The sequence below is a fragment of the Ictidomys tridecemlineatus genome, chromosome 14 (genome assembly GCF_052094955.1).
Source record: "Ictidomys tridecemlineatus isolate mIctTri1 chromosome 14, mIctTri1.hap1, whole genome shotgun sequence".
Classification (NCBI taxonomy): Eukaryota; Metazoa; Chordata; class Mammalia; order Rodentia; family Sciuridae; genus Ictidomys; species Ictidomys tridecemlineatus.
This window is the reverse complement of record NC_135490.1, coordinates 57,123,458-57,149,152: the sequence shown is the minus strand read 5'-3', so window position 1 is coordinate 57,149,152 and position 25,695 is coordinate 57,123,458. Positions and strand designations below refer to the sequence as shown.

General features: G+C 37.1%; 1 protein-coding gene across 8 annotated transcripts in view; it reads right to left on the bottom strand.

Annotated features, from left to right (window-relative positions):
• Nrg1 (neuregulin 1) overlaps positions 1 to 25,695 on the bottom strand; it is a 986,545-nt gene that overhangs the window by 696,957 nt on the left and 263,893 nt on the right. The window lies entirely within an intron of this gene.

Below are 25,695 nucleotides of genomic sequence, written 5' to 3'. Positions count from 1 at the left end.
TCATTTACTTTTTTTTTCTCTCTCTCTTTTGAAACTATCACATTCCTTGAAAAGTCCATCTGCTTTCCTTGCCCACGGCAGCTCACAGTCCTGGCGTGGGGATGACATGCAGTAGAAAGCTAGGACTAGGAGATATCTGAGAAGTAACATTGAACACATCCTAAAAATGTTTAAAATTCAGCTTTGGACAATTTGGCTCTCCTTTAAAATTCAACCCACTGGAATACAACCCTGGTTCCACTTCCCTCTAAGTGTTCATTTACCCCCAGAGCTTTTTGAGGTAGTACAGCCAGCACCACCAGCCAGATTTTGGAGGTTCAGGGATCTGGGCTTCCTCTCTGCTCTGACTTGTAGGTCTGCATCATTATACAAATCATCTCAACCCTCTGAACCTCTTCTCTGAAGATGGGATCATGCTATCTGACTTGCAAAGTTGTCGGATGAGAAGAATGTCTATAAAAGTACCTAACAGAGAATTTGACACTTGGTAGGTATCAAATAAACCCAAGATATTATGATTATTTGCATTAAAAACATGACACTGAAAGAAAAATGATATACACAATAAAGACCCCAAGCCCAGTGCTATTTCTAAACATCCACAGAAAAATCAACACTGACTGAAAGCAATTTCTTTTTCAACTGACGGTTGCTCTCCAATATAAAAGCTTATCACATACTGATTGAACGGAGGTGTTCTCTGTAGTGGGGTGTCTCAGGGGGTCTGTAGCCCATATCTTCCAGTGCAATGAGACCTTCAAGGACTCTCTTCAGAGTCTTTGGAATACATTCAAGAGACTCAATCAGTTTTATAATAACCAAAGATATTAGCTGGCTTGATGGAACTTTCATTCATTCTTCACTATTTTGTCAGTGAATGTCATAGAATCCACAGTGAATTATCTGGAGGAATAAACATCCAGGAGATTCAGGAGTACAGTTCTTGCCCATGATATGGGAGGCCCAACCCAGCCACACTTTCCCTTTATTCTGTGCCAAGCATAGTGACCAGCATAGAATAGATGCCTCCAAATTATTCAAAGACAGAAAGGGCTGGTTGGCATTCAGGGAACGTTTGAGCCAATGGGCAGACATCAATGCACAGAAATCTATCAGATCATGTTAACTCTTGACAAATAGACTTATAGAAGCACCATATAAAAGAATGTGATTTTTCTATGAATATGACATCTCATATTTTGATGCAAGTTTCAGTGTTTTGAAGAACAAGTTCCTACCACTTCATACACAGTTTTCCAGCTCCGAGCAAAAACCTGCATATGTTTGGAGGATGGGGAGGATCTTCAGTCATAAACTACACATGATTTTCTCTCTGAAAAGCGCTCCATTAGGATGGGAGTGGATTTTATTCATAGGATCTCTTACAAACTCTTCAATACTGCATTCTCTTCTTTATTGATGCACTTTTAAATGCTGGAGTTTAATGAGTCTCTGCTGGTTAATAAATTCAGTTCGATAAAGACAGGTTGGTCCATCTGCACAGCCCACAAATAAATCATTATCAGGAACTTTCCTGCATTCTTGCCCCTCCTACCTCAGGCTTGAAATTTTGTATTATGTTGTGGGATATTTCCAAATTAAGTTATAAGTAACTGTCATATTAATATCTCATATTAATTTATGGTACTAAATAGAACATGACATAAAGTGTATTGGATAAGGGGGCTACAAGAGCTAAGTTTTGAGACATAGCACCAACTGGCTCCATGACCTTGAATAAATCTTCAATATTTCCTGGGTATTGATTATTTCATCTATTCTATAAGAGAACTAGACTACAAATCTCTTTTCAATTCTGAAATCTGAATAAATCCCAGGCTTTAGTAGGGCACACAGTAGATGCTCAATAAATGTTAGCTTATGCGAAGAAGCAAGGTTAAGGATTTGGTATAAAAATTATTTAGAACTATAACTTTTAATTCGGGGTGATTTATGCCATGTAACATGTAATTACAGAAGAATGAAAATGTGGATATTATGATTTCATCTTTTAAATCAATGATTAAATAGACTGTATACCCACAGGGTATGTATGTATATAACCAATACGCATGTTTTTACGTATGTGATCTTGGAGGTAAATAGAGACATTCTAGGATAGTTCTTCTAGATGTATGTTTATGAAGTGAGGGTTGATGCTGGTGTAGAGAGTAGGAAGAAAAGAAGTGAAAACTAAATCCAAATGAAAAATATATCAAATCAAAGCTTGCTAAATTTCTCCCCACCAATTTGTACATATGGTATGATCACACTTGCTCATTTCAGTAAAATTATATATTATGTATGTACATATATAAAAAGAGATTTAGAAGACAGTTTGATTTACCCTTTTCCTATGAGGAGTTAGTCATTTCCAGGGCTGGTATTGCCAGCTCTGAGGCAGAAGACTGGGAACTATGGTGAGTGTGAACTTGCAGGAACTGTTAGTCACCTTGCAATGCCATGCAAGGAGCACACAGTCAGTACAGAAGACTTATCCAATTGCTGTCACTCATTTTACCAGCTGTTCTAACTGGTTATAAGACTAGCAAAGGTCACTGAGAGAACTACTGTGGAGCTAGAGGTTTACAAAGAGGAGGAGTTTAAAAGTCAGTGAGTCAGGAAACTGATGAAAGCAAAAATTCAAGTGCTTAATATTGGGGTCCTCAAAATGACACCTAGAGAGACTTAAATGATGGAAGGTATCTCGTCTACGCAATAGACTAGATCATCATTGACTTTATAGCAGGGTACCAAAATAGTGAAAGTTTGAAAGACATTCATGTTGTATGGTAACTCTAGAAACATTAAATCCTGAGAAGTTAATACCGATATCACTTTGGAATCATCTTCTAAAGCAGCGGAATCTGCTTTATTTATGTTGTTTTACATTTAGGAGGAATTTGGAGATTTCTAGCACTAAGAGGAAATTATTATTATATACCTGTTTATCAATTATTTAACACACATTTCATTAGGATAAACGGTGAATTACACAGTCAGCCTAGACAACATCAGGTCCCCTGCCTGTGCCTCAGTTCCACAATTACAAAACGTGATTGATGCAAAAGGAGTGTTTCCTCAGAGATTGAGCTTTGTCACACACACCACCCATTCCTTCCACACTTAGTGCACACACAATTTTTAAACCTGGCAAAAGTAAGAAAGATGACCCAGTTCTTGAGAGATATTATTTTTTATTTTCATATTGACTATTTCTGAAATGGGGAAATTAAGAAAGAAATAGGAAGGTGAGGCTTTCCTCTGTGAAAGGGATTGAGGGAAAGAAAATGAGAACAGAGTTACAGGTGTAAGAGTGTTTGCCCATGCCGCACTTAGGTGTCTGTGGTGTATTGCAAAATAAGCTTCCATTCTTCCTGTCTTGAACCAATTGCAGCAGAGGAGGGCAAGAGCAATATGTGATAAGATGTGCCAGGTTAAATGTACATCAGATGGAGTCCCTTTTGAGATAATTAGCACCAAACATTCCAGGATTTGCTGATGTTAAATCAGTTAAACTTCTCCCTCAATGCACCTTGACAGGGTTATGAAATGCCTTGCTTCCATAAAATTCTCCAAATTCCTCTGAAATGTGAAACAACATGAATAAAAAGGCTTCTACTGCTTTAAAAAAAAAGATCCCAAAGTGATATTGGTATTAACTTCTTAGAATTGAATGTTTCCTGAGGCTCTCGTATGACATAATAAGAAATATTATGGGTTTGAGAACAAACTCGATAGTACTCTCATCTGTTGTATAAAGTTAAATTACAGAAAAAATAAACTGATAGTAAACAGATGGAAGGGATGCCACGTGGGTAAACAGACAGCATGGGGACTCCTGGAAACCCATCACGGCCTCTCTCTTCACAGGAATTATGAAAGGCTGCTACCAACTCACTGGTGGTGCTCCACAGTAATTAGTCTTAACATGGTTGAAAAAGAAAGAGTGAAGAGAGAGAGAGCTTAAATTCTGGTGCATTGAGGAGGAGCTAGGGTACTAACATCAGAGATCACTCTTCTAGCAGAGGCACAAGCATTCTTATCAGCAGATGATGATGAAGATGCAGTCACACTGTGGGCTTCAATAGATACTGCCTCTTCTCCAGTTGGGAGAAAAGACCCTCCCCTGATGTTACTGACCACATCTATGCTGAGTGGCTGAAGAGGCATCTCCATCAAACTAAAAACCAGAGCCACCTTGACATTGCAATGGGATCCTCATTCTTGCTGGGATTAGAAAACCCAAGAAATCATTTCCGATGTTCATAAATGATGGCTCCTCCAGGTTCAGATAGGATATATTTAATGAGGACAGGGATTCTAGCCAGACGTCATGGAGCAATATCATGTGAAATGAAATCAGATAGAGTCCCTGCTCTTGTGGGGCTTCTGATTATAATTACATTGGTTAATAATAATTACATCATAACAAAAAATTAAATGATATTTAACTTATATTGGCTCTCTGGGAATGGGGTGAGGGTATACTTGCCGAGGGTAGTGAATAGGAAGCAGGCTTGAAACACTTGTCTTTTCTTCACTCATGGCAGAATTTGCCAAATCAGTTATGGCATCCTGGATTACCAAACCCATCTGGACACGGTATTCCCAACTGCCAATGATAATGGATCCATGTCAGCCCAAGATATTTGAAAACCATAGTTATCTAATATTTGACACATATACCTGTGTTTACCTACTTTTTTGTCTTTACGCATTTCCTTTTTTTGTTTTCTTCTTAATATTTATGGAAATGTTTTGAGCCTCCTCATCTTAGTTTCACTGGAGGAAACCAATGAGAGGGAGGGATGTGCTTGTCCTTTGGTCAGTGTTTAAAAGAACTGGAATAACACAGGGATTATGCCTAGTCTTACCCACAGCACTTCAGAGAATTTAAATGAAAAGCTGAGCCTCCCATAGGTAGGCCCAGGGCCTGTCATACAAACATCTTCCTCCTTCTCTGAAATATTCATCCTACGCATGCTCTCTGGGAGGCTCTGAAGCCTTGTTTTAACAGTTATGATCGGTGCCTTCAAGATGCTTCCTGGGCTCTTTGGGCATTGTCTTCAGTCACATAAGTGGCTGCATTTCTGTTGTTGTTGTTGTTTCCTCTTGGCCTCTAGGTGGGCAGGTCAATTTGCTGCCCTGCATAATGTTAGCTCCTTGGCTAGGGTGAAATTTGCTCTTAGTAGTGGTATCCCTCCTGGTTGCCACTTGTGTCACTCTACAGATGCCTGCCTGGTTCCTATTTCTTTCTCACCCTGAATTGTGTTTTTTTTTTATGAAATTTTGGGTGCCTACCTGCATACTAAGTCTTTAATAAATTGCTTTGCTTGGATCTATGAAAACTACTTAGAGGCCTCTCGTCTTGCTACTGGGTTTTGACCCTCTGCCATGCTGTCATCCCTGGCTGTTGTTAATATTACAACCCTTGACTGCTCAGAGTGCTTCTGACCCCACTGTCTGAGGTTACCCAGAACCAAGTGCTTCTCATCACCCAATGCCTAGTGCTGACACACTTAGATGTCTTCTTTTCTTTTGTTATCTTTCCATGCTTCCAATTTAAAAAAATAAAAGGAAGAGGAGGAATATACTAATACACTAATTTATAAAACTGAGGTCCTAGAGTTATTTTCCTGCTAGTCAGATCCTTTCCATTTCTATGAAGCCTCTTACACTGTTTGGTTTTCCTTTGGGTGAAGTACTCAGGATCGTCCACGGCATGATTTTCCAATACACTCCTGGGGTTCCTCTCTAAACGTCAGATCACTGAATACAAGTTAATTTCAATATTATCCAAAACAAAACATAATTAGAAGAGCAATGTGCTGTGAATATTATCATAAAAACCATTCAAAAGCCAAGTATGAATGCATTTGAATTATCTATGGTTTAGGGTTATTTGTGCCACTGTTCCTCTCCATTAGGGCAGAACCAAAGTTGACTTTAGCTATGATTTCATGGTCTATAAAAACAACCATTGAGAATTGGGTATGGACTGGAATTGTGTTCAAATAGCTTATGAATTTTCTTCAATACCAACATTTACTTAACTCCTTTCTACTATCACAGCCTGCCTGGGTTACTTCAGTGTAATATGCACAGGTTATTCTCACTAGATCTAGAGTGTGCCAGATCTTTCCAGTGGTAAAATGAGTTCAGAATTGGTGGAGGGAATCTTGACATTCTAAGATAAAAATGCATTAAGTAACCCCCTTAAGAAACACTGTGCGATAAATTGGAATAGGGAGATTCCAATCAGGGATAATAGGAAAAATGTCTCAGAAATATATACAGGCACAATTTCAAATAATGGGGCACAGCTACAAACTATGTCTACTCTGCAGCTTGCAAAGGTAGGGTGTCTCTTCTTGAATTTGGGCTATCAAATGTGTTCACATAGTTCCCTTGAAGTAAAAATTCTTATTTTTCTAGAAACCGTTTTAAGAACAAAGATAAACCTGCCTGCAATAGTGCCTTTTCTAAATTAATACTTCAGAATGCAAAAAGCAGATCTAAGGTACACGATTAGGACCCTTGATTCTTTGTGACTTGAGTTCCTAAACTGCCCTATGATAAAATGTTCAAGAGTTGAAGATACATAGATTTTGGTCTAAGTTACAAAAAGAAATGAATCTTTCTTTCTTAACATCCTTTTTTGAAGATGAAATAGGAACATGGAAAAAAAATTCAATAGTACAAAGGAACACATAATAAAAGGTTAATCTCCCATTTCTGAATAGAAGAAACACAAACAATAACATCTTCCTTGGAGTAATGGAGAAGCTGATGATTGTTGCAATGAACATTTTCTTTTACTGGACAAGTGTTTGAGAATGACAGCCCTTTGTACAGGTGGGAGACTCTTTCATTTATGTATTCACAGGTATTTATTAAGTAGCTATTATGTCCTGGGGGTGACTATTCTTCACACTGCATTTTTTTCTTCTTTTTCTCTCTCTAGCTATAGTCATTTGCCTCCCCTGAGTGCCCAGCTGTTTACCTTTCATTAGGACCAGTTCTGTCTGTGGGCAAGAAAGATATTAACAAACTTTTGGCTAAAAACTCAGCCCAAGTTACTTCGGCACTGTCCACAATTGATCTTGCACTTTGGCCATAATGATGGGAGTTTTTCATACCATCTGTGGGGAAACACAGCATCTGTTGAACAGCATCTATTTTAATAGTTTTGATAGAACAAAATGATTTCTATAAATTTCTTAACAATATGTTTGGTATTACTTCCCTAGTCATGTAAAGAGCCCATCATTGCTCCTGAAAATCATTGGTCTACATATAAAATCTAGTCATTGAAACTTACTCCTTTTCTACAATCCTACTCTTTATGCTAAGTTTCTTTGATAACGTAGGGTGCTAATATCTCCAAATATTGTCCTTTCATCTGTTTGCCTATCCTGGCACTTTCTTATGTCTCCTGAGATTTCCCATGATACAAAAACCTTACTAGCACCTGATGTCTGTTGTCACAGCAACCATGGACCACATTCTACCCTCAGATTTGACGTGGTTCTCAGCCTGATAGCTGCTACTCTCTACTTCTCTGTGACTAGTCCCATTCTGAAAGTCACATGCATTGGAACACGAGACAGCTTTAGTTTAACTTATCCTGCTATTCATGCCAGAAGTCTGGGATTCCAGACTGGTGTAATCTACCACTCACTTGCGAGGTGATAACATAGTCACTCAGTGGCATGTTTAGAGAAGAGAATATGTAAATTAATAAAACCTCAGTTTCTCTCAAATTCATTTTATTCAAGTTACCCATGAAGCCAAACTTACCTATGGATGAAAACCTGATCTCAGTTCCTTCAAACAATTCACCTATTAAAATGGCACAACTCACCTGGAATTGTGGAGTTAAAGCCTACTGCCAAACTCTCAGTTTCAACCCATGACCTTCCAGGGCTTCAGTGGCAGCCTGAGGTTTTCTAAGCAATGGTCCAGAAACCTCTGATAGTAAAAAGTATAATAAAAGCACAAAGTGTTTCATTTTATTATGTTTGATGGTCAGAAAGTGAAATTGCAAACTGTGTGATTGTTTTACCATGCTGAAAATAAACAAGTAAAATACCGTCAATGATGAAATAAAAGACTGTTCCTCATAGATCAAAATTGGCTCACTTCACTTTGTAAGTCGCCACACATGTGGAAATATTATGGCATTTTATAAACCACAAGATAGTTTACATCATGGGATCATTATTGGTTTCAGTGGCTCACAAACTGTTAATTTCTTATTTGTACCTGAGGTACTAGTATATTCAAAGGCAAGGCAAAATGAAAAATTCAGATATTCCAACTACTTTAATTAAAATAATAATAATAATAATAATAAGACACAATCGATTCACTTAAAATAGTGGAAGAAAATAATTTAGCTGGTGCATTTTGCTGATTAGACCATGAGGACAATGTAATCAGGGTTCATTTTCATATTTGATAATTAGCCCTACTATTTCATTGGTGCAGCCTGCACTAGTTACACCCGACCATGCATTTCACCATTGGTCACTACAGGAAATTTTCAGGGGCATTGATCAATAATTGCAACCAATATCTAAAAAATAAACCTCAGAACATTTATGGAGAGAAAGAACACATTTTATTAGAGATCTAGAACATCCCTCCAAGTCAAATAAGAAGGCAAGACTATAAGAATGAGTAGTCAGTTTTTAATAATTTCTTGCATTTTTCACTGTCTACATGATAAGTTATGGCCACTGCTACTTTCGTCTCTTTTCTCCTTTAAATATAAATGAGTCTTCCCAAAGTTATATTGATTCTCTTACAAAAGGTTTTATTACGCCAGGCCTAGTATGTCACCTCTTTTTATATAGATATAGTTTCCAAGCTTCAGAGAGAAAATAGATCTAAAAAGATGGCTCCTTTCCCAAAGTGCCTGAATAGAAGAGAGATGGCAGCAACTCTAGGCTTATACCCAGCAGGGCCAGGAAGAAGCAGGACTTAAATGAATTAGATATTGATTGCTTGTTGTTTTTTTTTTTTTAATTTCCTTTAATCCGAATTGGTTCCCTAGGCAAGGGATTGGATTTGAACACTAAATGACAGCAAAAATAATTCTTAAAAATACAAAAAGCTCAGAGTTTGTAGGTCCCTTGTAGGTCATTGATTCTAAGCTTCAGTTCACTCTACATCTCTTCAGTGACTTCTCAGACCATCACTGAGCACACTTTAATAAGGGGCATTAGTTTATTAACTAATGGAGAGAATTTGCAAGATTGGAAAATAAGGATTCGATTCTTAACTTTCATAATTCTACAACTACTATTATTAGAAAAATACAAGTCATTTATTTCCTTTCTAATAGCTCTTCCCACTTGGTTTGAAAAGGAATGTGACTTTCAAAACATTTTAGTTACCAGCTTTGGGATTTTCTTTCAGACATTCTAAAACAGACATACTGAAGTTCAGTGTCTCTCAGCAATACCTCCATAAAGTACCACTGGAAGGAAACAGGAATAAAACATAAAAACTGAAACAATGTAAGATTAGTGGAGGTCTACATTTCCTTGGAAAATTTAATGGCATTTCTGAACTTACATATTGTTGTCTATGCTTCTAACTGGTCACTCTGGTTCATCAAAAGACTCAGTCATTTGCATAATTCCAAGTAGGCAAACATTATCACAATTGCTTTAAGATCTTAGAATCACACCTCCATTGTTTCTTTTGCTTTACCATATTCAAATTTCAGTTGGAAAACAAAGGCTATCTCCTTGCTGGTAAGAAAAGCATCCCTCATTTGACCCTTTGAAAGAAATGTCTTTGGTGACACCAATATGCATTTCCTATCTTATTTTTTGTGCATTATATCATTTTCCTATTCACTTCAACTTTGAAAGGCTGGTACTACTGTTACTTCCATTGAACTGATGTCAAAAAGGAGTCACAAAGAGGTCAAATAACATGTCCAATGTTAAGCAGATAAGAAGTTGAATAGCCAAGATTCCAAGCTCATGCTCATGACGATGAAATTGCCTAAATATATGGGTATTTAACCATAATATTTTTCTACAACTTTTATATACACACAACTCACACACACAACACATTACATTTCATTTCAAGCTCTTCATATTCTTCAATAACCAATTTCTTGTTTAGAAAAACTATAATAGCACAAATAAAGCCAAGCTCCAAAGTTAGATTGCTTCTAGGGTCAAAACGTAATTCCTCCATCTTCATCGTAGGAATTCATTCATTTTTATTCTTAATTTCACACAGTAAATCACAGTAAAAATCACAGTAGGCCCTTCTAAAAAGCCAGAAAACTAGAAATATTTTATTTAAAAGTGATATGTTTTCATTCTTAAATGAGAATATTCCTGGCCATTAAGTTCCAATGTTATGGTATTTCTTTATGATTCAGTGTTTTACCTCTAACATGTCACCAAATGAATACACTTAAACTGAGGTATCAGATATAATTGTGTATGAAATATTTGTATGGAGGGCCAAAATTGGCTAGTAAGTGTCTTAAGAAATGGACCATCTACTTTCCTTTTAGTAGATGAATGGAAGCCTATCTTCACTTAGCTTGGGCTTATAAATAAAAAGAATTTCATCCTAACTAACTCTTCTCTGACTAGCAGTGACAGGAAAGGATATCCTAGATTCCATAGGAGGGAGATGCATACATATGTTATTCTAAATCTTATAAGACCCCTTTCATTAGTACTAGGATTAGCTGACTATAGGATGTTGGTAGTTTACTAAGAAGTGGCACAACATTGCGTCTTTCATTTTGTCAACTTAAAGTCAACACAAACTATTTGTAGATATTACTTTTTTTTTTAAATGTTTCAAATTAAAAAAAAATAAAGGATGAAGGGGACCAACAACAGAATTTTATTTTTAGTTTATGTAGACCTATTTCTTTCTAATACTGTGCAGAGCAAGATGTTATATTCTCTTGATAACATTCTTCCCTTTAACTGAGGGTTAAGTTGCAAAACACAAACATGTAAAAAAAATGCATTTATTTTAAATGCTCTGCTAAAATCTAATTGTTTTTTTTTTCTTTCTTTCTTTTTTTTTTTTTTAACTGATTTGGATTATCCTCCAACCTTCTAAACTCTTCAGAAAGGAAGAGCAAGAGAGCAATGAATGCGCTTTGCTCTATTGGCACTGATTCACAGCAATTTCCACAGTGAATTCTGTACATTTCAACCAATATGAATGTACTAGACCCTGCTACTCAGAGTAAATTCCTACTTTTAATTTAAACTCACACTCAGCACACACAAACGTTTAACACAGATAATCTCAATCTTGCTTCTTAAAACTATGAATTAAAAACATTTCAAGGACTGAAAGTCCTTTTAAAGTCTCACTGAGCAGCATATCATTAGGTCTCTCCTAAATAGAAATAGCTAAAGTAAACCAAAGATAAGTGAGAATAAAATAGAAGTACAACAAATTTTAACTGCCTGGTGAGCAAGCAAACCTTCTTTTTTGATATTTATTAAATTCTACCATGTCTACTGTATCATTTAACAGCACAAATGCTACAGAAATGGATCAGTGTGGTTTTATGTAATACTCCCTTGCCTGGGGGTGGAAAGAGAAAGAGTCCCAAATGTTTGGGGCTCAGCTCCTCCTTTGGAAAGACTCTGATCATCAACTGAGTTTGAGTTTAGCACTCTGGGCTTTGAGAATTATCACTTCTTTTACAATGAGCTGCCAAAAGTAGTTCTCTAAACTGGAAACCAAAATCACTGGAAGTTTCCCAAGAGATGAAAGACTTGGGGAAAATAAAGTTAATTATTCTGGAGTCTTAACATGACTCAGAGGAGCCAAATAAAATAAGCTTCCCAGGTTTGATGATTGAGCTTCAACAGAGGAAGAGTTCTCCATCAGCAGCTGGCCAAAAATCTGCAGGTGATCCAGACCTACAGATAGGACTTAGAAGAAAATGGATCTCCCTTATAGTTGCTTCTTCAGTATAGCATCTCTGAATGTCCTATGCCAAGTCCCCCTCTTTACTCATTCCCTAGGTGAACCCATTTGTATCCAAAGTCTCAACAAGTATCAGAAAAGAACCCCAACCTCGTGAGGATAACCTAGAATAAAATGACCTCCATCTCTTAAGAATTAAAAGTAGACAATGAGACCTAGTGGGTCAGAGCGATATGAATTTCTTCTCTTTCACATCCTCCATCAAATCTACCATTAGTGGTTCTCCTGAATCTGCCTTCTTCATCTTTCCCAGTCTTGCTCTCCTTAAGTCTCCTGTGATTTTTCTCTTGGTGAGTTTGCAATACTTCCATTGAAGAACTGCTTCCAAAAGGCCAATCAAATAGGGTCATGTTCCCTTTCCATTCTGCTCTCATGTTATCTGATACCTGCAGACCCCCACATGGTAGTTGTCCATCTGGAATTACTAAATCCCTGGATTTAATTTTTTTAAGTATTAGGGCCAGCAGGCTATTCTCAGTATTTCAAAAGGTTTAATCTTGCATCTATCTGAATAAAAGCTGTTTAGACCAACTATGGACTGGAATTATTTCAGCTCAATATAGTACCTGGTATCTCTTTGACTCACTGAGATGGGGCCAGAGGCTAGTCTTGTGTTCTCAACCTCTCTTCAGTCAGCAGTATAAGGCTGGGTTAATGTTGTCTGGTAAATCTGATCCACAGAGGAGACTAGGATAAAGCTCCTTTAGGGAATAGTTATATATTATCTACTACTATTTTCCCAGAACTTTCCTCTGGAAAATGTTAAGTAGACATTTTTTTAATAAATTTTTAGAAACCAGACTGATAGGTTTATACTTCTGATCAGATTAATTGTATCGGTCAATTCAAAATGAAGAACAATATGTAGGATTTTAATTAGAACAATCAAGTCCAATCTATATGCCAAAAGAACCTTTCAAGACACAGGAGTCAGGGGGAGGAATTCAAACAAGTATTGGAGAAATTAAGGAAAAGATATTAGTATTTATTGAGCAACAAGTATGTGCTAGGCCCTGTACCAGATCCTTTGGATAAATGCCTTTATACCCTCACCACAGTAAAGCTATGAAGGAGTACTTACATTTATCAGTTGCAAACAAAAGAAGACTTAGGGAGATTAAGTGATTTTCAAAGTCACAGAATAGCTAAGGAGCAGATGCAATGATCAGATGCAGTCTCCCTGGCTCAAAAGCCTGCTGTCCCATAATCATGATTTTTGTTGTAGGGAACCAATAACCTATAATCATGACAGATCCAAACGACTGGCCTGCTAGTTCTAAGTCTTTAGCTTCCTAAAGGACTCTTGATGAATGTTCATCCAGGAATTAAACAATTACTAAGAACTTGATTATGCCATAGGACAAATGAAAAAAACCTAAGGCTTTTATTAATTTTCCTTTTCATATCAGAATATCTCAGAACTGATATAATGGTAAAAGCATACTTTCCTGAAGCTAGGATGCATGTCTATCTTCTGTACAGACTTCTACCAAGTGCCGGTGCTCAAGTGAACACCTGCATAAGTCGTGCCTTGCAAGACTGTACCTCCATTTACCTCAATGGCCTAGTCACTATAGCCTCTCCTTCAGGTGGCTCCTCAAGCACCTCTGCCTGCCTCTCCCTCCTTAGACAGTTCCAAGACTCTGTACCCCACGACCCAACAACAAGTGGCAAATTTAAAGATGCAATAGTGTCATAGAATGGGAAGAACTGAACTCTACTATGATAAGGCACATCCCTGACAGTGGTACATTTTTCCCCCTTTTGGTTACAGAGGCCAAGGAAAAACAATATTATACAAATTGGTTATCATCATATAGGGTTTTGTTCCTATTCTTTCTTATATCTTGTTCTTTTTGAGAGGGAGAGAGAGAGAGAGAGAGAGAGAGAGAGAGAGAGGGAGGGAGGAAGGAGAGAGAATTCTTTATATTTATTTTTTAGTTTTTCAGCAGACACAACATCTTTGTTGGTATGTGATGCTGAGGATAGAACTTGGGCCGCACACATGCCAGGCGAGCGCACTACTGCTTGAGCCACATCCCTAGCCCATCTTATATTTGGTTCTTTAATAAAAAGAGGAATTAGATGTCCTCACCATATATATTACTCCCCAGACCCTGAATGTTCTCTGATGGGATAGAAATGATATGTTCCCTCTCTAAGTAAATAATGGGTGATAGATAACATACTAAATGACCACCATGAGTGAATATCTTCCCAGACTAAATCAACAGGAGGGCTGCTAGCCACATTCTGGCTATTGAGCCCTTGAAATGTAGTTTGATTAATTGGGGTGTGCAATAAGCACAAAATATACATTGGATTTTGAAGACTTACCAATAAAAACTGGAGACTATCTTATTAACAATGTTTTATATTAATGATGCTTTAAGATGTTAATTTTGGATGAAATTACTTCTTGGAAATATGGATACTAGAAAGTTAAAAATTCCATGTGTGGCTCAATTTATCTTTCTACTCCTAGTACTGCTCCTGACACTCTGCTCTACCTCTCTCTGAACTTTAAAATGAATTGGCTGGGATGGATTTTGGCAGTAACCGATCAAGTAGACAATGTAAAAAGCCTTGTAAAAACTTTTTAATTTTAATTAGAAAAATGGGACCCATAGCCCAGTAAGCCATATTTTGCTAGCTTGTCTCATATTCAGAGGTCTTGTATGTGCAGGTGATTATATGAACACAGGATTACGAGTGGGTATATATGTGTCCACTAAAAATTGTTTCAAGGTCTCACGTAATCTTCTCTCAGGGATCCTTCTGTGAAACCTGCCAAAACCAAGACAAAATAAAAACCTCACTGATGTGAACAGTGCAGGACTCCTATAATTTTCTGACAATAAATCCCCACTTTTTATGCATAAAAGAACGTTATAGCATTTGACAAATTTGGCAACTATTATTTCCAATGTCTAAATCTGCCTTAAACCCCATACATAATATTTCCAGAAACCTAGATCTTTTTCTTCTTCTTCTTCTTCTTCTTTTTTTAATTTCTCCATAGTACAAATAATATGATTCAGTTAGTTCTCAGCAGGGGACTGAATAATCAAAATTCATGCCTATTCTCCAACTCTTATTTAGTCAATAGATTCAGTCAGAACCACTAACAAAGAAAAAAGAAAACTGATTTGAGTTTCAGCTTATTTTCTACCTTTTATCCACCTAATGGTTGAAAACTCAGAGGCAGATGGCAAATAGCCAAAGCAACAGGAAAAAAAAAAAAAAACACTAGAACTTAGTCATAGAGATTTTGGTTCAAATCCTACCTCTGTGACTTACAAGAATCACCACCATCTTATCATTGTGTACTCTGGAAGACTGTTGTGAAAATTAAAGTAGTAGATTGCAGAGCATTGTCCTGGCACATAGAAGATTCTCATTGAAAGTCAACTCCTTCTTCCCTTTCTTCCTTGCTGTCAGTTAATCCTATGCCTATGCATTCACATGACATCATATTTATCAACATTGATTCTCTGATTGATTGATTGATTGTACTGCTGGGGATTGAACCCAGGGTCCTGCACATGATAAACTATAACCCCAGTACTCACACTGGTTACTCTTTTAAAATGCTGGGCTTGGGAAGAACACAAATGACAGGCCACATTGTCAGCTCTAAAGGTTATGTGAAGGAACTTTTCACATTTACAGAAATGATGGATATTACATAGGATAAAGCTTCAGACTTTTCCAAGGCTGATGGATATTACTTAGGATAAAGCTTCAGGTTTTTCCAAGGCTGAGCTTTTAAATTTAAAAATGTTTTCAAAGAAGCTGTCTGCATCCTTACTTTTTGAGGCTGGGAAAGAATGGCAAACCACAGGAGAATCCCTTACCTCCCAGTGCTACAAGGGACTCCTGACTGATAAAGCACAGACATCTTAGATTACTCAATATGTGGTGCCTCTGTCCCCACCTCTCACCAGATCTAACTTGTTAATCAATATTGCTTTTTACAGTCAGCTCAACAGAGAAAAAGCCAATACATTCCCAAATAGACCATGGCTCTGACTTTTTTCTCCATTACTTGTCTCTTACAAATTGTGCTCTGGCATGTTTTCTAGTCTGTGATTTTGAGATGGTTTATCTACTCTTCTATTTATGCCAGTTTCTCCGTTGCTAGAAGTATTCTTTTTCATATACCTTACTACTCTGCACTGCTTGAGGAAGAGCCTATTTCTTTCACAGATTTTTCATCTATTTTATTACAATTTTGACTAATCCATTATTTTATAAAATTTATTTTTATAAAATATAATAGTAAGAATCTAATAATTTAACATTTTTATACAACAAAATCTACTTTCTATCTCCCTCCTTTTCTCTTATTCCTCTTCTTCCTCTCCTATGTGATAAGAAATATAATCCCCTAATAAATAGAAGCTCAAATTTTCTCTGATTGGAGTTTTTTAGCCAAAGTAATTGAGTTTGAAATCAGTGCAGGGTATTGGCTCAAATACATAGAATAGTCAGAGACTTTAGTCCAGAGTTATGAATTGACAAAATGTGTATGCCTCATAGGTCCAATAAGATACAAATATAGAGAAGTTATTAGAAGATTCATTTCATGTTTACACAGAAAAACACAATCTTTGCTATCTCTAACTCTCTCTCTCTCTCTCTCTCTCTCTCTCTCTCTCTATATATATATATATATATATATATATATATATATATGGTTAAGAGGTACAGATTTTATAAATTGGAGATATTAATATGTAATTAAAAGAAAAAATAATTAGTGGAAAAGGAGCAAGAGTTAAGCATGTCATACTGATAATTTGTCAGGAAGATTTTAATGCAACACAATTCAGTACTTCCTAAGAGCCAACTAGTGCATTATATTTAGTTACACTTGAACACATTCTCTCCTAACAATATAAAACAATTTCTAAGCATTTCTCTTACTTCTTAGGAAATCATAAATCACATTTCTAAAGGAATATAACCTCTCTTCAACCTCTTTCTACAGTAAAAGCTTTATTAGCCTACCTGCTGCTCACTCTAACACTGACAAGCTGTGTGACCTGAGACAGGTCACTTCTCTCAAGTCACTTCAGTGTCCTTGTCTCTCAGTTGGAGGTGGAATGAAGTGATGTGTGTTCTGGCACATGACTATGGTAGTGGTCATGTCAGGGCAATGATGGGCACAGGGAGGGGTGGGAGAAAGAAGGTTGTCTGTCAAGCACACTTTATGCATTAATTTTTCCCCCAATTGGATCTCTCTCTGTAAGTTAAAGATGTGATAGTGGCCATTCATTAAGATCTTGTTATTGAAAAGACAGTAAGATTAACAGATACTGTTGGCCAGATTTTATAGATGAAAATAACTGAAACACAAAGAGGTTAACGTACTGACCTCAAGTCACAGAGACAATAAACCCAGTGACTGCTCCCTCTTCAGGGCTGACACAGCACTAGTTACGTCCTCCTATGATCACATCATCTTTTTATTATCTTTATCCACTTCTTGACATTATTAAACTTCCTCAAGTGCTTCCTCACTGAAGCCCCAGTCCTTCGCACCATGCCTAGAATATATGAAGTTCTCTATGTCAAAATGGCTAAGAGGGCAGATATTGCCTTAATTGTGAAGAATATAAGTATTTTACATACAGAAAAAAAATCTAAAATCATTATTTATATATTGCTGAGTATACAAAAGATCTGGCCCTTAAAGTACACTGTTTATTTTCCCAGAATGAGAACAGATTCATTGACAAGCTAATGGTGAGGGAAGACTGTGTACCTTTGGCTCTCAGACTCTACTATTTCTTTATTTTCATCTATATTTTGATGAGTGTGAGATATTTCTCTTCATTTTAACTGTGTCATAATCCTTACCAAACATATTTACCAATTTTAGTCTATGCTACTTTATTGTTTTTCCCTCAACATTAATTGTAACAATTTCAAACATTCCACAAAGTTAAAATAATTTTAGAATCAATACCCATGTTCTCATATTTGATTCTACCGTTAGCATTTTATTATACATTCTTTATAACATATCCATCCATTTATTTATATCAACATTCATTAATCCATTTTATCTGTTGATGCATTTTTCAAAATAAATTGTAGACATCTTTCTATTTATCCTAAATAATGCAACATGCTATATCTATGCTATATTGTCTTTTATAATTACATTAAGTCCTATATTTCTTAGTGAATCTAAGAAGGAAAAGTCCTTTTATTTTCTATGGAATTTTTTTTCTCACTTGCTATTAAAATTGAGGCCCCAAATCTAACTACATTAAGTCTTAGTATCCTATATTTAGGATACTAAATTATTTACCTTGTTAAGAGGTCAGACCTAGGTAAAGATTAAGAGATAGGACCATGAGAATGAAAAAAACTAAGCATTTTAATGCATAAAATCATAGTGAATAAATGCTGCATAAAATTAAAGTGCCAGTATTTATTCTTCATTCAAGGAGACAGTAATAATCTTGTTAGCTTTTGTTTCATGACTTTATGCCTCAACAAATGATGGAATATCAAGCTAAATCATTAGAATATCATTACTGAGACTCAGGTCCATAAGTTTGTAGAGGGAAGGCAACCATGACATTTTGTAGTCTGGGTCAAGTATTTGACAAGGACAAAACTCCAGACCTGTACCATCTACCTGTTCATTAGATGCCAGCTCTGAATGGGCACAAGACCAAGCTAGGAAATAATGCAAACAGTAATTCTCAAAGTTAATGATCTAAAATAATTAGAGCAAATGTAGCAGTTGTTTGTAAGTTGTTTGGCACAGACAAAACACCCAGAGAGGAAAAAAAAATTATTCAAACCTCTTAAGTAATTATGATTACGTACTAAATTCAGGTGCTACTTTTCCTACCTCAGTGTGACACTATTCTGTCAGATATACTCTTCCAACCCCCAGAAATTTCTAGCATTCATTCATCCTACCAGGCTAAGCACAAATTTTACTTTTTCAGTGAGCTGTCTGGTCTTTTCCTAGTAGAAATGTTTTCTCTGTTCAGTTCTCACAGCAATTGTTTACATACCAATTATTATGGTTATAATTTGATTTATAATGAGTTCCTCATCTGTGTCTTCCCTATTATCAGTGCACTGTACCTTTGTCATTTTAGAAAAATGCCAATCATGATGCTTGATTTCTAGGAGGCGCTTAAGAGATGTTTAATAAATTATAGTTGAAGCCCAGGTCAAGCCAGTTGGTATGAAGGGAGCATTCTGTGATACTCCTGCTGAGAATCTATTGGCCAACTAAACTAAAAAGAAAAAAAAAGAAGGAAAAAAAAAAACATGGTAGGCCGGCAGGCAGTAATACAAGCAGATTCTAGAATTCCAAACAAAAATATAGAAAGTGTGTCTTATGGAGTTAAAAAATCAATAGATCTTAATTGAAACAAAGGTCACTACTTAGGTTCAGGGCTATTTGGCTATTTAAGAAGGAGTTTTATCTTGGCAAGAGGGGATTTTAAAAGGGTCCCCATCACGCTGTAACAGAAAAAAAAATGACAGGAAATAAGACTCAGTTTTATGTCATACCAACCTTTTGATTAAAAAATGCTTTCTATGTCATTTTTTTTAATTTTGTGCATTTTACTTCCTACTATGTTTGAAAAGGAGAACTTTTCCTGCTCAATTTGCTCATCATCCTGGGGGTAGTGGCATTATGGGTCTCTGCCACGTTTAGCAATTTCTTTCCCTGCATCAATTTATCAGAATAGGTTTCCTAGCACAACAGTGACACCGCTTGCATTTCCCCAGCAAATTTATCAGCTCTTGTCATTATAAATCTGAATTTGGATATTTTTAGCTGGGCTGGGAAGAGAACAGTTCTCCTGAGACTCAATGTCAGGGCTGCTGTATGAATCAACCCAGCCAGGGGATGAAGAGCTGCAATCTCAGCTATTGGTTTTTTTTTTTTCCTAGAGCAGGGATCACCTCTCTGGCTCTCTGCCAGAAAGTCTTTACAGGCTGCTCCAGCTTATGAGGCTGGAGTAGAGCTCCCTCTCTTTCCATTTGGCAATGTCATATACCACCCCCCTGAACTGCCCCACAGACTTCTCCCTGAGGATCACTCAAGTGAAGAGGAAACCCTCTGGAGGGAAGATGAGGAGGCCTCCAAGAGTGGATCCCCCAATTCAAAGTGTAGATGAAGTCCATGAGGCAAACATCCCTCTCCAGAGGGAGACGTCAGTCTTGCATGCATTTCAATCTGGAACTCTTATTTATGCAGCTATTTCCCCCAACTTTCTCAATGAACAGAGGAAGACAGGAACTACAACATTCTCACAAAATCCCTCCAACCTGACAAATGAGCAAAATATTACCGTGAAGTTAATAAGAGGATTAACTGTCACTGAATGCCATGTATCGCATTAACCTAATCACCATTATTTTCCATGACTCAGATTTGAGGCAGCTTCAATACAAGTTACTTTGGAAAGTGGTTTGCACACTATCCTTTCTTCTTATTTCTGTTATTTTTTTTTCCTCAGTTATTAAAACACCATTCTGACCCTGGAGAGGCCAAAATGCCCAGGGCTGAGAGAATGCAAGTTTGCAAAAGCAATTAAAACGCACAGCCTGCTTTGCCTTCTCTGGAGTCATTTCCAACATGGAAGGCATATGCCATAAGGTTAGAAAACGTTGTGTAATTTAGGGTGCAGTTTACACAGGATCACAGGATGATGGGGATTATTCCCAGTTAATCAGAGAGAGCAGGTAGCCAAAACAAACAACAACAACAAAAAAACCAACTACTAAGAACATTAGAGAGGTTGACTCCAGCTTTGCTTCGCTTTTTCAGCAGTAAAGAAAGGTCACAAGGGGAGACTTATTGAACTGTTCCAGCTGCCACTTGGTCAAACTGATTCTCACCAATTTATCTTACCAGTCTCTGGGGAGAAATGGCTGTAGAAACCTGTTTCCTTGTTAGCTAAATCTAGGAATCTTCCTTTTAGTTTTGTTCCTATACCCAACCTTAGGGTCTCAAAATGATAGGGTTTGCGGTCCCCTAAGGACTCCATGGGACCCAAGGTCTAAAGGCAATGCTATTGAAAGACGTGGAAACTTAAAGATAACTTAAAGGAACTGCAATCACACTGAGAGGCATTTGTAACTCTTGGTTCTTTGTCTGTATTTTTCATTATGGCCACCTATCTCCTAAATTCATTCTCTTCCTTTCCCGTGTAGACCTCCTCTGTTCTATCTAGAATTTTACTTGGAGTGTCATGAAATTCCTCTAATGATTCACTATGACTCTTTACCTCCTGATTCCAAACCTTTATTCACTTACCAAACATTTGGTGAGGATCATGGCAGGGTGGTAATGGGCAAGGTGGAAAGATTTGGGTTGTTGTGAAGATAGACTAGCCAGGAATTGCTGATGGAGCGGGTGGGGATATGTTTGAGGATAAATGGGAATCACAGGTGACTTCCAGTTTTCTAGAGCAACTGGATCAAGAATGAAAAAGACTGGAAGAAAAAAAACGAGGGTTAAAAAAAAAACACAAGAGTTACTATTTGTTTAGACTAAGTTAGGATACTCTAAGACAACCATGGTATTTTTTTTTTTGAGGGGGCTGTGGGGGGATACAAGGGATTGAACTCAGGGGCACTCAATAACTGAGCCATACCCCCCTGCCCTATTTTGTACTTTATTTAGAGACAGGGTCTCCTTGAGTTGCTTAGTGCCTTGCTTTTGCTGAGGCTGGCTTTGAACTCACAATCCTCTCCTCCCAAGCTGCTGGGACTACAGGTATGCGCCACCACACTCAGCCATCTATGGTATTTTATGCACTTAAAAACACAAACCCATAAGCTTCATCAGACTGTCAAAAACTGCAAGGTACCAACAGAAGCCAGAGGCAAGAAAAGATGATTCAGAACCCAGAACTAAACTGCTTCAAAAATGAGAAATTAAGCAAATAAGAAGTGCTAATAAATGGAAAGGAACAACTAATGATGCTAATGATTTCAGAGGAAACACAGGAGAATGTGGGGCAGGAAATCTAAAGAGGTTCATGTTTCAAGGAGGAAGTGGTCAATTGTGGCAAAAATTTCTGCAAAGTCTCATGAAATGGAAATGTTGTAATTGATAATATGGAGGGAATGTGGCCCCTTTAATGATTTATTTCAATGGTAATGGAGAAAGCCAGATGGAAAGGGATGAAGAGCAAATGAGAGGTAAAGAAATAGAGATGAGCAACATAGAAACTGTTTCCAGAAGACTAGCTCAGAAGGGGCAAAAGAAGTGGGTGATTGCTACAATGGGATATGGAGTTAAGGAAAGATTTTATAAACATGGAAAGTTACTTAGTATATCTAGGTTTCAGTTTCTTCATCTGTAAAATAGGTCTAATCATAGAAGTCAAGTCATGAATATATTCTTTGGTTGAAGAGAATAATGTATAGAAGATGCTAAGTGCAGTGTCTAACACATAGTAAGTACTAAAAAATATTAGTTATTACCACCAGCTTTTACTGTACCTTATTTGGATCCACATTATGATACGTACCACATACTATTTTAGTAATTTTTAGTCTATCTCTCTGCTTAATTGGAAAACAAAAAAATCACTAATCACTTAATATTTTTTGTTAAATTAAACTGCCATTGAATTAAATTGGATCAAGAAAGAAGAAAAACATAGATAAAGCATTTCCCTAACAAAAAGAGTCCTGTGAATTCAAAAGGCAGGGTCAAGTCCTGTCAAGACTTTTGGTTCAGACCTGACCTTGTGGCAGGTCAGCCATGGAGAGCATACTCTGCGGGGGCAGGGGAGGGGGGTGCAGAGAAACCTTTCTTATAGCATGAATCACCAAGCAGGCAGCCAAGTCACCTCTCATTTAGATTTACGAATGTCATATTCTTTATTGACTCTCAGAAGAGTCTCTAATCAGAAAGATTCCAAACAGATTTCAGCCATCTCATTAGGACACAGGAAATAGGATAAAGAGGATAACCTCTGAAATCCTCCCTTAGTCATTGATCTTTGGGAAATTAGCCCTCTATGGTTTAGATCACTGTGCAGATTATAAACATGTCCAGTAAATATGACCTCCATCTAGATGTGCCCAGCAATTGCAATAGCATTTGGCAGCAGAGAAAAAGCCTGCCAAGATCCAAGCAGCTGTAGCAGGTGCTGTAAATCAATGCAGGATACTTATAGGGTTCCGTATTCCACTGGGGCTCAAAGCCTTCCAAGTAGATTATCTGCATAGATTTCAGGATGGCAAAGTGGCATTATGAACACACAACTCCCACATCCATTTCCTTTCCATTTACCTGAACGTCAGAGTTGTTGAGCAAGAAAACTACATTGTTCACAAGGAAAAGCTCTATAGCTAAAGTGGAAGACACATTTCAATAAAAAACAGTGCTTAAAGACAATGAAAATGGTAACAAAAGGGAAAAAAAGATGCTTAGGTAAATAAGTAGAAATTATATTTGCTTTATATAAATTGTAATATACATATATGTCTGTCTTTCCTGATGTATGCACACACATTCCAGTTGGCCAAATCTTTACTCCTTGATAAACATATCTAATACTTTTAAGTCAAAGAGACAAAGGATTCCAAGTGTTCCTTAAGTGTTAGTTTTTATTTTGCAAATTATTTCATTAAATTTATTAGGATTAAAGTCATCAAGGTGTGTTCTGGTAGATGTGTTGAATGAACCCAAACAACAGGTATCGGTGAGCCCGGTTCAACAAGACTATAAAGATAGTGAGCATAATCTTCCAACTCAGGGAATAATCACTTCTTCTCCATGATCTTTTCTAGATTCTGCAGTAAAGAATAATAATGAATGTAACAAAAACACAACAGAAATGAACATTATTTTCATTCTCTTGGAAGGGAAGTGCACAAAATGTTGTTTGAATTTCGCATAGAATTGCAGAAGCATGAGTTAGGCATCTCTTTATTCAACCTGCAGAGAAGCCATGTGTCACGGAGCACTGTGGATGACATATGAGGGTTCCTCCAAAAGGCTCATGGATGAGAGAATGTAAAAGTTTTCAGAGGTGAGATGACTAGGCTATGAGAGTTGTAATTGAATCAGTGGGTTGACCCACGGGATGGATTCATTTCCCTGTAGGCAGGCAAGGTGTGGCTAAAGGAAGTACATCCCTGGGGGTGTGTCTGTGGGGATTCTATATTTGTCCCTGTTGAGCAGAACTTTCTCTCTGCTTCTGGTTGCCAAGACCTGAGCTGCTTTCCTAGGCCAAGCCCTTCTGTTATGATGTTCTTCTGCATCACCTCAGGCCCACAGCCATGGAGTCGACCAACCAGACTAAACCTCTGAAGCCAGAAGCCAAAATAATCTTTTCTTCTTTCAAGTTGTTCTTGTCAGATCTTTTATTCACAGCAACAACAACAAAAAAAACTGATTGAAATGTGGAAGAAATTACATTAACCAATCCTAAATCTAACTTTTACAAGTCTCATTCTTCTTCACTTAAATGGAGAAAATAATGTGTTGGGGGCTGTTATGTACATTTGGGGAGACTGTGCCACATACAAATAAATATGTCTTGCCTAAGGAACCAGTAGATCCTTAAATGCAGCCTGCAGCAGCTCTCAAGCCAGGGCTGCATCTTTTGGAGGGATGCCTTTTTGGAATCCTCGTGACACACCCTGTGGGTTAGTGCTGTACCTCGCAGTACCTGCCTCTCAGAGGTAATGTAATCACGAGAAGTAAGATTCATCACATCTTATCACTATGCCAAGTATATCAGAAGATATTCTCTAAATACAATTGTGGTTCTTATCAGTTTTTAAAATCTAGTCATTTTATTTTTCAATATTCGTTAGATAAAAATCATCCTTCAAAATCAGAGACAACTGATTTCTATCTTTTGGAAGAAAGATCATCGTTAACTCCTTATGTACACATGTATACACTATGTTGATTTCCCAAGAACAATCATAAAGACCCCGAATCTCTCTCTCCTTTTTGAACACTTTCCATCTAACACCTAGGTTATAAGTCAATAACGAATTATTGGAACTGGGGCGGGGGCATATACAGTGTTACACAGAATTCTCCAACCTAGAAGATAATGGAAACTGCTAATAAAACTTGGATTTAATAAGGAGTAAATGGTGTCAGACAAACCTGCTGAATTGTTTAGATGATTACAAAGTGCGGTAGAAAAATCACACATTATAAATGCAATCACTTGGATGTGAGAACAGAGAGGGAACTGAATGAAGAACTGGCCAAAAAACAAAAGGAATAAAATAATGGGCATCAAGTTGTGGAGGAACTCTAGAGAAATTCCACAGTGTCTGTATAAGACCTTCTCTTGTTTATTCATCTTTATTAATGATCTTCAGAACAAAGTAAACAGCATGCTAATGAAATCCACAGATGACAGTAAGCTAGGGAATGTTGCAAAACATTAGGAAGGACAGAGAAGTAATACAGATGGGCTGAGAGGAGTTACAGATCTTGGGCTCAAATTACAACATGAGAGTTAGATTGGGAAAAGGCCAGCTTCTACACTAGGGGAAAATGAATGAAAATACAGATATACACAGGAAGGAAAAAAAATAACCTGGAGAAGCGATCTTCTGAGGAGGACTTGTTGGAAGAGAAAGTTATTGCCATCCAGGTGAGTTTTCTGCAAAATGGCAGCCCTAGTGCAAGAACTACTCTGAATTACAGATGGA